The following is a 12072-nucleotide window of genomic DNA, read 5'->3' on the forward strand; positions in this document are numbered from 1 at the left end:
AAATAAAAAATGATAAAAATGTCAAAAAAATAAAAGAAAATAAGTTTCCCATGTGATATGTGGTCTAGTTGTTGGGAAAATTTACAAATATAAATTTCGACTTTATTTGCAAAATCTCTCTGGAAATTTGTAAAATGGGCATAACTTTTGCATACGAACTCGGATTAAAAAGTTTTATATATGAAAAATCATCTACTCGAAAAGTTACATCCAAATTTAACGGGGGGAACCCCGTTAAACATTTCAAAGTCCACAAAAACCTAACACAAAAAAAGTTACGGGGCTTTGAAGATGTAGAGGCAAAAAAATTCAAAAAAAAGGTTTTGATTTTTTTTTTAAAAAATGATATGTCATATAACCGGGAAGTTTGAAATATTTTTCAAAATTTCATCATAGTCATGAACGTGAACAAAGTCCTAGACATCAACAAGGTATAATAGGATTGATATGCTAGATATATCAACAAGTGCCTATGAAGTGAGCTGTTGTTGGGGTTGGATAGAACTCTGAAGTTAAGCGTGCTTGGGCTGGAGTAGTGTGAGGATGGGTGACCTTTCGGGAAGTTTGACCATGGAGTGCGATTTGACCTGAGATTAAGCCATAGTGACTTGAGATTACAAAAAAATTTGTTACTAATGGCGCACTTCTATGTGGTGCGCCATTAGTATACCAGATACTAATGGCGCACCGTGGGCCATACTAATGGCGCACCAGCGGTGCACCATTAGAATACCAGATTCTAATGGCGCACCACAGGTGTGCCATTAGAAAAAATTCTAATGGCGTGATGCTAGTGGCGCACCAGTAGTGCACCATTAGAAGCCAAAACTGGTGCGCCACTAGCATGCCTTTTCCTAGTATAGCTTGTATGGGAAAGTTAAATATCCTGCTGATTTTCTTGTTCTTGGTTCCCCACAAGATAACTTTTGTCCCATTATATTTGGTAGACCCTTCTTGAATACTGTTAATGCTAGGATAGACGGCAAAAAAGATGTTCTTGGCTCCTTCGTGATAGTGCAGCACGCTCGGCTGTGGCTCAGATCCGTCGAAGATCAAGTCTCCGCGGTCGTCCGCCGTGTAGTTTAAACTTCCAAATCTGACTTGATGGCCAGGGGCGTAGCTTTCAATCTGCTCCAGATGGCCAAGCGAATTGGCCCGCAGTGCAAAGCCGCCGAATACGAAGATCTGTCCGGGGAGAAAAGTCTCACCCTGGACCGCATCACTGTTGATGAACGGAGGAGCCATCGGGCCTAAAAGTGACGACACAGAGGAACTCTCAATGAAAGCACCAATGTCGGTGTCAAAACCAGCGGATCTCGGGTAGGGGGTCCCGAATTGTGCGTCTAGGCGGATGGTAACAGGAGACAAGGGACACGATGTTTTTACCCAGGTTCGGGCCCTCTCGATGGAGGTAAAACCCTACTCCTGCTTGATTAATACTGATGATATGGGTAGTACAAGAGTAGATCTACCACGAGATCAAGGAGGCTAAACCCTAGAAGCTAGCCTATGGTATGATTGTTGTTGTCTACGGACTAAAACCCTCCGGTTTATATAGACACCGGAGAGGGCTAGGCTTACACAGAGTCGGTTACATTGGTAGGAGATCTACATATCCGTATCGCCAAGCTTGCCTTCCACGCCAAGGAAAGTCCCTTCCGGACACGGGACGAAGTCTTCAATCTTGTATCTTCATAGTCCAGGAGTCCGGCCAAAGGTATAGTCCGGCTATCCAGATACCCCCTAATCTAGGACTCCCTCAGTAGCCCCTGAACCAGGCTTCAATGACGACGAGTCCGGCGCGCAGATTGTGTTCGACATTGCAAGGCGGGTTCCTCCTCCAAGTACTTCATAGAATGTTTTGAACACAAGGATAGTGTCCGGCTCTGTAAAATAAGTTCCACATATTGCCATAGAGAGAATAGTACTTACACAAATCTAATCTGCTGACGTATTTCGTGGCGTGACATCACACCACGACCAAGCCTTTATTCGAATCGTTTTTACTGTCCCACCTCAACGCATTTTGTGAGGCGGTTTCCTTGGCACGTCCTTTCAAAGCAGAGATCGTGTCCCCTTTATTTACCGTATTCTCATCAATACAGACGTGGGTAACCCAATCATGACGTTGGTATGTTTTCTCGATCAAAGGCGAGTCCCAAACGGTTACGGGGAGGGTCCTTGGTATTCAACCTCTTATAAAGAGACCAAGGCCTTACTCCTTTCTTTTAATCTCAAACGAGTTCGCCCTTCGCCTTGAGTTCCAACACCCAAGGCTCCAGATTTCAGGCACTTCAGACCTTCGAATGTCCGGTTCCGACCTTCGAGGCCGATGGATGCCCTCCTCCGTCACGGTGGAGGACGTGCTAAAGTTGAGAGAGGCCAGGTTCTTGACCGGCGAAATCTCGCATAGGCTGCCTGCTCAAGGGCAGGTCATTCCCACTCCCAAGCCTGGCGAGAGTGTTGTGTTCATGTCTCACTTCCTTCGGGGGCTAGGCTTCCCGACGGATCCCTTCATGAGGGGGCTCATGTTTTATTATGGGCTGGAATTTCACGACTTAGCTCCGGAGTCCATTCTCCATATTTCCTCATTCATCGTCGTGTGTGAAGCCTTCCTCCGTATTACTCCTCACTTCGGATTATGGCTCAAGACCTTCAAAGTAGAGCCGAAGATGACCAAGGGACGGCACGCAGAGTGCGGAGGTGCTGTTATAAGCAAGAACGCTGATGCTCCATGGCCCGAGGGATGTTTTCAAGAGGAGTCCAGCTTATGGCAAAGAGGGTGGTTTTATATCACCGCTCCCAGGGGCACCAAGTGGGTGGCGCCACCTGCCTTTCGCTCGGGTCCCCCATCACAGCTAGCGTCATGGGTCAATAAAGGACTGGACTGGGGGCCATCCAAGGACGTGCCCTTTTTGTAGGGCCGCATTCGAGATCTCTTAGAAAGAGACATCAGCCTGGTCGTGGTGACGCAGGTCATGTTGATCCGCCGAGCCTTTCCCGGCAAACGTCGCCCCCTTCGCCTATGGGAGTTCAATCCGGAGGGACCGCGAGCTCTCCAACATTTTATGGGCGCGATGCCCGTGGAGATGTACAAATTGTTCTTCGGATCACAAGCAACGTGTCCGTACTTGACCGAGGACGCGGGTTTGAGCTGCAATCGCCCGAATACTCAAGTAAGTAGCCTCGTGCCCGGACTCGTCATCCGTATATTTATCATAAAATTGCCCTTAAAAGAGCTGTCCTTTAAGTAGGAGTGGATAGCGAAAGCAAAGCTAATCAGGTGTCCGGCCCCCTCCCTGAGGCCATGCCGGATCCCGTGCTAGTCAGGATGTTGGAGGTCGTGCCTTCGGAGGAAAGCGAGGGAGGGGACAAAGGAGCCACCGCCTCTTCGAAGGAGGCTGTTCAGAAGGGAGGAATCGAAAATTCTTCTCCTTAGGGGAAGAAGAGGACCGCCTCTGAAGACCTGGAGACCATGGCCTCAAAGCGGGAGAAGAAATCTTCGTCAGAGGGTCCTGCGCCGGAGGATACTTCGGCCGAATTATGCCCTCAAGGGGATCAGCCCTCCACCGAGCCGTAAGTAGAGAGGAGTTTTCTTTTTAAGAAATGAGAGGAATCCTTGCTTTATATCTGAGAAAAGTGACCGAAAATTTACCTTGTAGCTCGGACCTCGGCCCTTCTCAGCAGAGCTCGTCTTCGGGGGATCTTCTTCCGGAGATGATGGAGAGCGGAACACCTCCCTCTGTCGTGTTGCTTTGCGAGGCAGGCGACCCTGAGGTATCGTCGCGGAGGGTCTCTCCGAATCCGGCAGGGCCGGAAGGTAGTCATATGCCCCCCCAAAGCCCTCTGCGTCCGGCCTTCGAAAAAGGCCACGGGACGAGTCCGGCACCGTCCGGTGCATGGTCGGGGGAACTGAAGGATCTGCTAGGGCGAGCATCTATCTCAGAGGAGCACCGTGCATTGATGGGCACGGTGATTGAAAGGATTTCATCCGCAGAGAGCGGATTGCATGAGGCCGTCAGGAGTTTACTGACAGGTTTTGAGGTACGCGAAATTATATACCCTTTTTGACAGTTGCGCATAAATAAGATGCGCCCTGTGTAGATAGTAGCCCCTGAGACTCTGTGCGTTGTCAAAAGTGACGGCGCACAGAGGATCATAATCCCAGGTCTAATGTGCCGCCCTCATACGTAGGTGGCGAAGTGTCCGGTGGCCAGCCGGACTAATGAATTTGCCGAGCTAAAGCGGCAACTTGACGTGGCAGATGCCGACATCGCGCTTGCCAACAAGCGGCTTGACGAGGCACAAGGTATGTAATTCCTTCAGCGGCACTTGGTAAGAGGAGCTTGATGCCAGTATCTTACAATGTGTGTGCTTGACGCAGATGGTGCCGCTGCCATGGAGAATCTTCGGGCGGAACTTGCCCGAGCCAAGGAGCAAGCCAGGAAAAGTGATGCGGCTGCCGGAAGGGCAATTGAAGAGCTGAAAGCCGAACAGGATTCTCACTGCCGAAGCAAGAAGGAAATGGCCGAGATGGCCTTGAAGCTGAAGAGCGCTGCTGACCGTTGTAAGCTTCTTGAAAAAGAAGATCGGGCGGAACAGACGGACCTGGAGAAGGCCGTTGCGGATGCCAAGGATGCTCGCTCTGCGATGAGAGCTATGAAGGAGGAGCTGCGCCAGGCCGGAGATATCGCGGCTGGAATGCCCTTTATGTTGAGGAGGAAGTTCTGTGATCCTAAACATTGTCCATTAGACCGGATGTGGAGTACGGCGGACACCTATCTGGATTTGGCAGTGAGTGCCGCAGATGCGGCCGAACACTTCCGAGATCAAGAAGATCGCGAAGTGGAAAAGCTCTTCTGGTCGCAGTTCCATAATCCAGAGCGTCCGCTGTCATTAGCCGATCGTTTGGCCGAATGGGCCGAGCTGAATAGGTTGTCCGGACTCGCCATGAAGTATGTCATGAGTCATCTGTGGCCGGAGAGGCTAGAGCCGAAAAGTTATTTCAACTTGGTGCAGCAGTTCCTTGGTGCGGTGCCGCATATTAATGCGATGAAGAGGTCAGCGTGCATAGAGGGTGCGCGGATGGCTCTTGCCCGTGTCAAGACATACTGGGCGGAGATGGAGACCACCGCTGTTGCATCCCGAGATTCGGACGAAAGCCGAGTACCTGCCGAGCACTATTTTCAGGAAGTTCTGCAAGGCGCTCGTGTAATAGAGACGCAGTGCTCGAAGGATACTATGTTCGAATAGCATATATTATTGTAAAACAATGTTTTGATAAATTGTAGAAGCTTTTTATACTTGTGCCTTCAAGTATTATAACACCTCCTGTGCGGCCATTTAATATATATATCTTTACCTAATATTAAAGGACGGAAGATTTCATAGTTCTCCATACGTCATCCCTTCATATCTGTAGATTTTACGTTAACCATAAAAATCGACGGTTGAGATTTAAAAAGATATTTTTTTAATCAAACCCTCAGTGCTACATTATAAAAAACTCGTTGGATTTTTCAGAATCGTACTGAAAGTCGATTCGAGCCAGGCAGCAAGGCCGCACGTCCATCGTCCAAGCCCAGCCAAGGAATAAATCAACAAGACATATCCAAGTTGGACAGGGAGCAGCTAGCACTTGGTTCTAAAAAAAGGTAGCTAGCTTAGTGCTGAGCGGGTTCAAGGGGGTCAACGACGAGGGAGCGGTAGAGCACCGGTGCCAACAGCATGGCAAGGTTATCATTGAGGCCGCCGAGCGCCAAGGCAGCATGTAGTGGCTAAACCATCAAATCGTATCCGAGTAAGACCGGGAACAGCTAGCTAGCTTGGTGCTCAGAAAAGAAAAAAACTAGCTAGCTTAGTGTTATACTGGTATATACTACACGCTAGGTATAGAGTGGCATCCGTCTTGCCGAGCGGGTTCGGCCGGGTCAACGACGAGGGAACGGTCAAGCACCGGGGCCGACATCGTGACAAGGTTATCGATGAAAGCCCCATGGTTTCCTAGCCGGCGCAACCTCTTGCATGAGAAGGTGCAGCACAGTATCAGACTTCGGTCCGGGGAGCTGGTGGAGACGAGGCGTCGTCCTCCTGGGACTAGGCGAGGACGAAGGCTAGGGCATTGTGGCCGCTGGAGTAGGAGTAGCGGCGGTGCTAAGGGTGCGTGAAGAAGTGGCAAAGTGTTGGGAATAAGCCACGCTCAATGTGTGTGTGAGTGCGTGTGTATGTTCGGTGCGTGCGTGTGTTCATTCATTGGTACGAGCCCTGCTCGCGTAGTTAGTTGGCGTTAGTTAGCAGCAGCCGCGGCGTACGCGCCCTAGCCCTATTCATTCGCGGGGTGGCTGTACGAGTGGATTGTGAGCGCGAGAGTAGGGGAGGAGGGATGCATCGTCTGCGTGCGCTAGCCCATGTATAAATGCTCCCAAATTGAGTTTGTTGTGGTGTGCTGGTGAGTCCAGAAAATATAAAACAGTTGGGCATTCGGCGTCCGGTGCGTACGTCGCACAAAAGGGATCGAGTCCTCCTGTCCTTCGTGTATCTTCCGTCAGAGGAGAGAGAGAGCAGAGAGCTACCTAGGGTTAGGCCCAACACAAAGCGCGTGCTGCAGGGAGGCAGCGAGGAGTGGGAGCGCGGCGGCCGGGTGCCCGGGTCGACGGACTGGCAGTAGAAGAAGAGGCGCTTCACGGGCCGGTGAAGAGCCAAGCGGCGTCGAAGAAGGTGCTGGGGAGCCCCGTGGAGGACTTGCGTGCCGCCGGTGCCACGCGGATCCACTCCTGCAGGCGCACTTCGGTTGGGTTGGGTGAATGGTCGATCTGATCTAGGTCCCGCCGGCCTACTGCTTTCACTATGCTCTGCTTTGCTATGTTCAGGTACGTCATTTTGGCATCCGTGAGGGCATCTCCAGCCGCGCCCTCAAGAAGGCCTTCCCAGGCGATTTTTTTGCGCCGGCGCCGAAAAAACGTCCCAGTCGCGCCTCCAGGACGCCGAAAATCGCCGGTTCGGGCCTTTTTTCCGCCCGGCGGTCACAGGCCGAACCCGGCGCGCTGGGGAGCCGTTGGGAGCTCCGGCGCTAGCGAAAAGCGCGCCTGGCCCACGCCGACAGGGAAAAAGTCAAGATTTTCTTTCCCAACTCGCCTCGCACCCCCCGCGCCCTCGGCCACCACTAGCCGTATCCCGGCGACGGTCGCCGGCCTACTCCGCCTAGATAGCCATTCCCCGCCTGAAAACAGCAGCGCTTCGCCGCGGCAACCCCTCCCCGCAACACTAGGCGGTGCCGGCCGCCGTTTCCGGCCGCGGAGGCGCGATTTAACGGCGGGTACACGCCCACGAGCGCAAGGTGTTCGGCGTTTTGACTGACTCGGCGAAGGACTCCGATGAGGAGGAAGAGCTCGCCGCGCTGCTGGAGGAGGAAGCCGCGGCCGACGTCCAGGAAGAAGAGCATCTGATGGTGCTCGCCGCCCTCGCCTAGCTGCTGGCGAGCAATGAAAAGCCGCGTCGAGGTGGCTCGGCGCCGGGGCGGGTGAAAGCAAAGAACCGGCATCGTCTGCAAGGCTACCGCATGCTCTACTCATACTACTTCGCTGATGCTCCACTTCATGGCGAGAGAACATTTCGGCGCCATTATCGGATGAGCCGAAAGCTCTTCCTCAGGATTGTGAATTCCATCCGGGAGTTCGACAACTACTTCAAGTGCAAGATGGATTGCACTGGCGCTCTTGGATTCACCTCCATCCAGAAGTGCACGACAGCGATGAGGATGCTTGCATATGGAGCTCCCAGTGATTCACTCGACGACTATGGGCGCATGGCCGAGTCCACCAGCATAGAGTGTTTCTACAAGTTCTGACGGGCAGTGGTGGCAGTGTTTGGGCCACAATACTTGAGAGCACCCAATGCGGAAGACACTGCTCGGATCCTAGCCCAGAATGCAGCAAGAGGATTTCCTGGGATGCTTGGAAGCATCGACTGCATGCATTGGAAATGGAAGAACTGTCCATTTGGTTGGCAGGGGATGTACAAAGGCGCCAAAGGCGGTTGCAGTGTGGTGCTTGAGGCGGTAGCCACACAGGACCTCTGGATTTGGCACTCCTTCTTTGGTATGCCAGGAACTCACAGTGGCATCAACATGTTGCAGTGCTCTCCTGTTTTTGCCAAGCTCGTTGAGGGCCATTCTCCTCCGGTGAACTTCGAGATCAATGGGCACCAATACAACAAGGGGTACTATCTAGCTGACGGCATCTATCCGCGATGGTCGACATTTGTGAAGACGATCTCAAACCCTATGCCAGGAGGCAAGAACGCCTGGTTTGCGAAGGTTCAGGAGGCTTGCAGGAAGGATGTCGAGCGGGCATTTGGTGTGCTCCAATCTCGATTCGCTGTTGTTCGGTACCCCGCTCAGACCTGGTCGAAAGATCAAATGTGGGAGATCATGACTTGCTGTGTCATCTTGCACAACATGATCATCGAGAGCGAGCAGGAAGACCCAGTGTTTGACACTGAACCATACTACAGGCAGGGTCCTCTAGCCGAAGTTGATCACCAGCTACTGGCAACTTGGACTGCCTATCTCAGTATGCGTCAAGAGATCCGAGACCCACAGGTGCATCATCAACTGCAGAAAGATCTGATTGAGCACCTATGGAGGCTCAAGGGGGACGCCGCGTGATGAAATATGAGTTTTTATTTGTTGAACTATATAATTTGTTGAACTATTTGTTGTTGTACTATTTTGTTGAAGTATTTGATTTTTCTGTGATGAAATATGTGATAAGGAATAATTATGTTGATAAATGAACGCCGAGAAAGGGCGAAACCACGCCGAATATGGGCCTATTCTCGCCCATATGGGCCGTTTATTCGCCGAAATTGGGCTGCCAAGTGGGCCAATTTCGGCGCCTGGGGGCGAGCTGGGGGCGGCGACTGGGCGAAAAACCGCCCCCAGCGCCGAGTGTCTCGCCGGCTCGCCCCCAGGGGGCGATTTTTGTGCGTCCTGGGGGGGCCAACGGCTGGAGATGCCCTGAGTGACAGGTGGGGTGGGTTTGGCACTAAGTTAGCTAGAGTGATTTAGCTTCGGCCTGCTTTGCTGAGCACTCTCTGTCTAACATGATTAGAACGATGTCGTGCGTGCACTTCATCTTCAGAGCAGAGTCCACGTGATGCTGAAGTCAAAGCCTAAATGTTGCTCCATCTTCTCCCCACCACTGGTGCGACATAAGACATCTATGTTTTTATAAGAAAATATAGTACAAACACAAATGTTTACATGCATGAATGTGTATATCTGTTCATCCTTATAAATGAACATACTCATATGATCATATGCCACCTTTATAAGCACCTCCCGGAGACTAGCTACACGCACGGATAATTTCTCCATCGGTTACGGTGGGAGTAAATCACTTCATGCCCTCTACGGCTGTTTGTGATCTTATGTTGTTGTGATGGAAGGCCTTGATTCCTTTTTAGCCATGCTCCTTCTCTGACCTCTCCATTAGAGAGAAAGTGACAATCTCGCCTGATACAAACAAGCAAGGTCTACTTACATGTTATTACTCTAGATTTGTTACTGCCATTTCTTCCTATTTTATTCATTGCTGCTAAATCTCGGTGGACTGAGACTTCGCTAGGTCTTAGTAGATGCTATATTCGTTAGATCTTGCATGAAGATTCACGTAAAAGAATATATATTTTTCTTTCTTATATGTTATATCACTTGATTGAGACTTAACTAAACCTTAGTCGACTGAGACCTAACCACACACTATCTTATTTTTTAATTTCAAAATGAACTAATTATCTAGCTTTGTTCACAAGGATTAGCTTACCCAGAATCATATCTTATGTAGTGAACTGGCATCCTAGAGAATCCTGACTTTAATTGATCTATCGTTTTGTCATAGACAACCGTTGTCCTGCGCCATGGCGACATTTTCTCCATGAAACATGAACATTGTGTTTATTGTGACATGGACATGTGTTTTCTCTCCCCTGTTGCAACGCACGTGCATATTTGTGTGTGTGTGTGTGTGTGTGTGTGTGTGTGTGTGGGGTGTGTGTGTGTGTGTGTAACCTGAAAGATGGCAGTCGTCGGCTTCAGCCCCCACGCAAATAATGCGGGGGTGTTCGCAGAAGGCGCATTTTCACACTTGATCCAACATCTTGGTCCTACAAAGGAGGTGATAGCGCAGCGAACTAGGCAATCGGACTATAATTCTTTATCACTTTCACTTAGCCATAGGAGTTTCACAGTGAGGCTACTATATAGCCCCTAGTGACACCTGCGCTCGCCCGAACTCGGGGCACGTATGTGCCTGGCCGGGAAACAGCCCTTCATTAATGCGGAGGAATCCTAGAGATTCCGGTGGGTCATCGAGTGGTTGACCAGTCTCACGCTATATCATGACAGTCAGTTTTCGGCTTTCTCTACTGAGGTGCTCGCCTGGCCGAACCGGGGCACAATCGCAGTAGTTCTCCTGGTGCCGCATTAGCCGATAGAGCGAAACGTAAGGCAAAAAAACACAGGAGCCGGGCAAACCCAACATTTGACGAAAGACATGATTCGGAGCTGATGCATATAAGGCCAAACTCGCGACGCCGAACACTCCCTAAGGTATTCGGTCTTTATGAGGGCGGGCGGAACAACGCCCTTAGTAATAAGCCCTTAGTGTCCAGGTACGCGCAAAATTCTGATGTGGCCACATGCCAAGACGCCAGCCTCCTCCTCGGTTATACCAAGAAACCAGGGGATGTGTATCAACAAGAGACAGTAAAAAAGGTTTACACAGGGTCTTAATCTGAAAAGAATCCTTGGAGCGGGTCCCTGCTGCACGTCTGCGCCTGTGTCTTCGTTGTGCCGTATCCTGGACTGGCGCAACACGGTGTTCATCTGTAAAAGAGAGGAACTTAGTTGAAGAAAGGTCATGCCGAACGTAAGTTGTACTAAATAAACAAAGTATAATTCGAATGAGTAAAATTGAGCATTATTGTCTATTGTTTTATATGCACGGAGCCCCTAGTACAGGGGTATGCGGCTATTAAGTCTTTATCAATTGTATGTCTATGCCGGACTCGTCTAGCCGTGTCCGTTGTCTTAACGACCTGTTTAGGTGTTTTGGCTGGTGAAGCCGTTTTATTGTGGGGCTGTCAAGGCAGCCGCACAGTCTTCCGCGCGGGAGGCGCGCTCAATGTTTTCCCTTTTAATGAGATGATGCCTCGTGGACCGGGCATCTTAAGCGTAAGAGATGCATAATGCGGTATTGCGTTAAAGCGGACGAAAGCTTCGCGTCCCAGTAGTGCTTGATAGCTGCTTGAAAATGGGGCGATATGGAAGGTTAGCCTTTCGCGACGGAAGTTGTCAGGGAGCCGAACATAATTTCTAGCCGGAGAGAGCCCATGCAGTGGGCATCCGGGCCTGGCGTTACTCCTTGAAAGGAAGTGTTGCCATGGCAAATTTTTGTTGGGTCTATCCCCATGTGGCGGATTGTGTCCTGATATAACAGGTTTAGACCACTGCCGCCGTCCATCAGGACATGTGTAAAGCGGAGTCCGTCGATTATTGGATCTAATACCAGGGCAGTCCAGCCTGCGTTCCGGATACTTCTAGAGTAATCCTGATGGTCGAAGGTGATCGGTTTCAACAACCATTGGCGAGACTCCTTTGGGATAGGCCATATGGCGTGTATCTCTGTTGGCGCCACTCTGTTCATCACGTGAAGTAAGTTTACTGTTTTGACTTGTTGTGGGAAACCCTTTTGTTTCCTGGTGCTCTGCTTGTGGGGTTCGTTATCATCCTCACTTGGTGTGTCGAGCCCCTTGTGTTCGGCGTTGAGTTTGCCGGATTGCTTGAAAACCCAACAATCTCTATGGTATGGTTCGCAGGCTTCCCGGGAGTACTGTGTATTTGACATATCTTGTCCAAGATTTTTTTAAGTTGGATAACTCGTTCCTGTTATCCTTGAGGGGCGGCTTTCTCTAATTCTGCCGCGAGCTTTTGAATCCGGCGTTGACTTCCGTGCTCTTTGGGCTGTTTCCCTTATTCCGGCGCTGGTCCTTGCTGCGTCGGGGTTTTCCGTT

The sequence above is a fragment of the Triticum aestivum genome, chromosome 3B, assembly GCF_018294505.1.
Source record: "Triticum aestivum cultivar Chinese Spring chromosome 3B, IWGSC CS RefSeq v2.1, whole genome shotgun sequence".
Classification (NCBI taxonomy): domain Eukaryota; kingdom Viridiplantae; phylum Streptophyta; class Magnoliopsida; order Poales; family Poaceae; genus Triticum; species Triticum aestivum.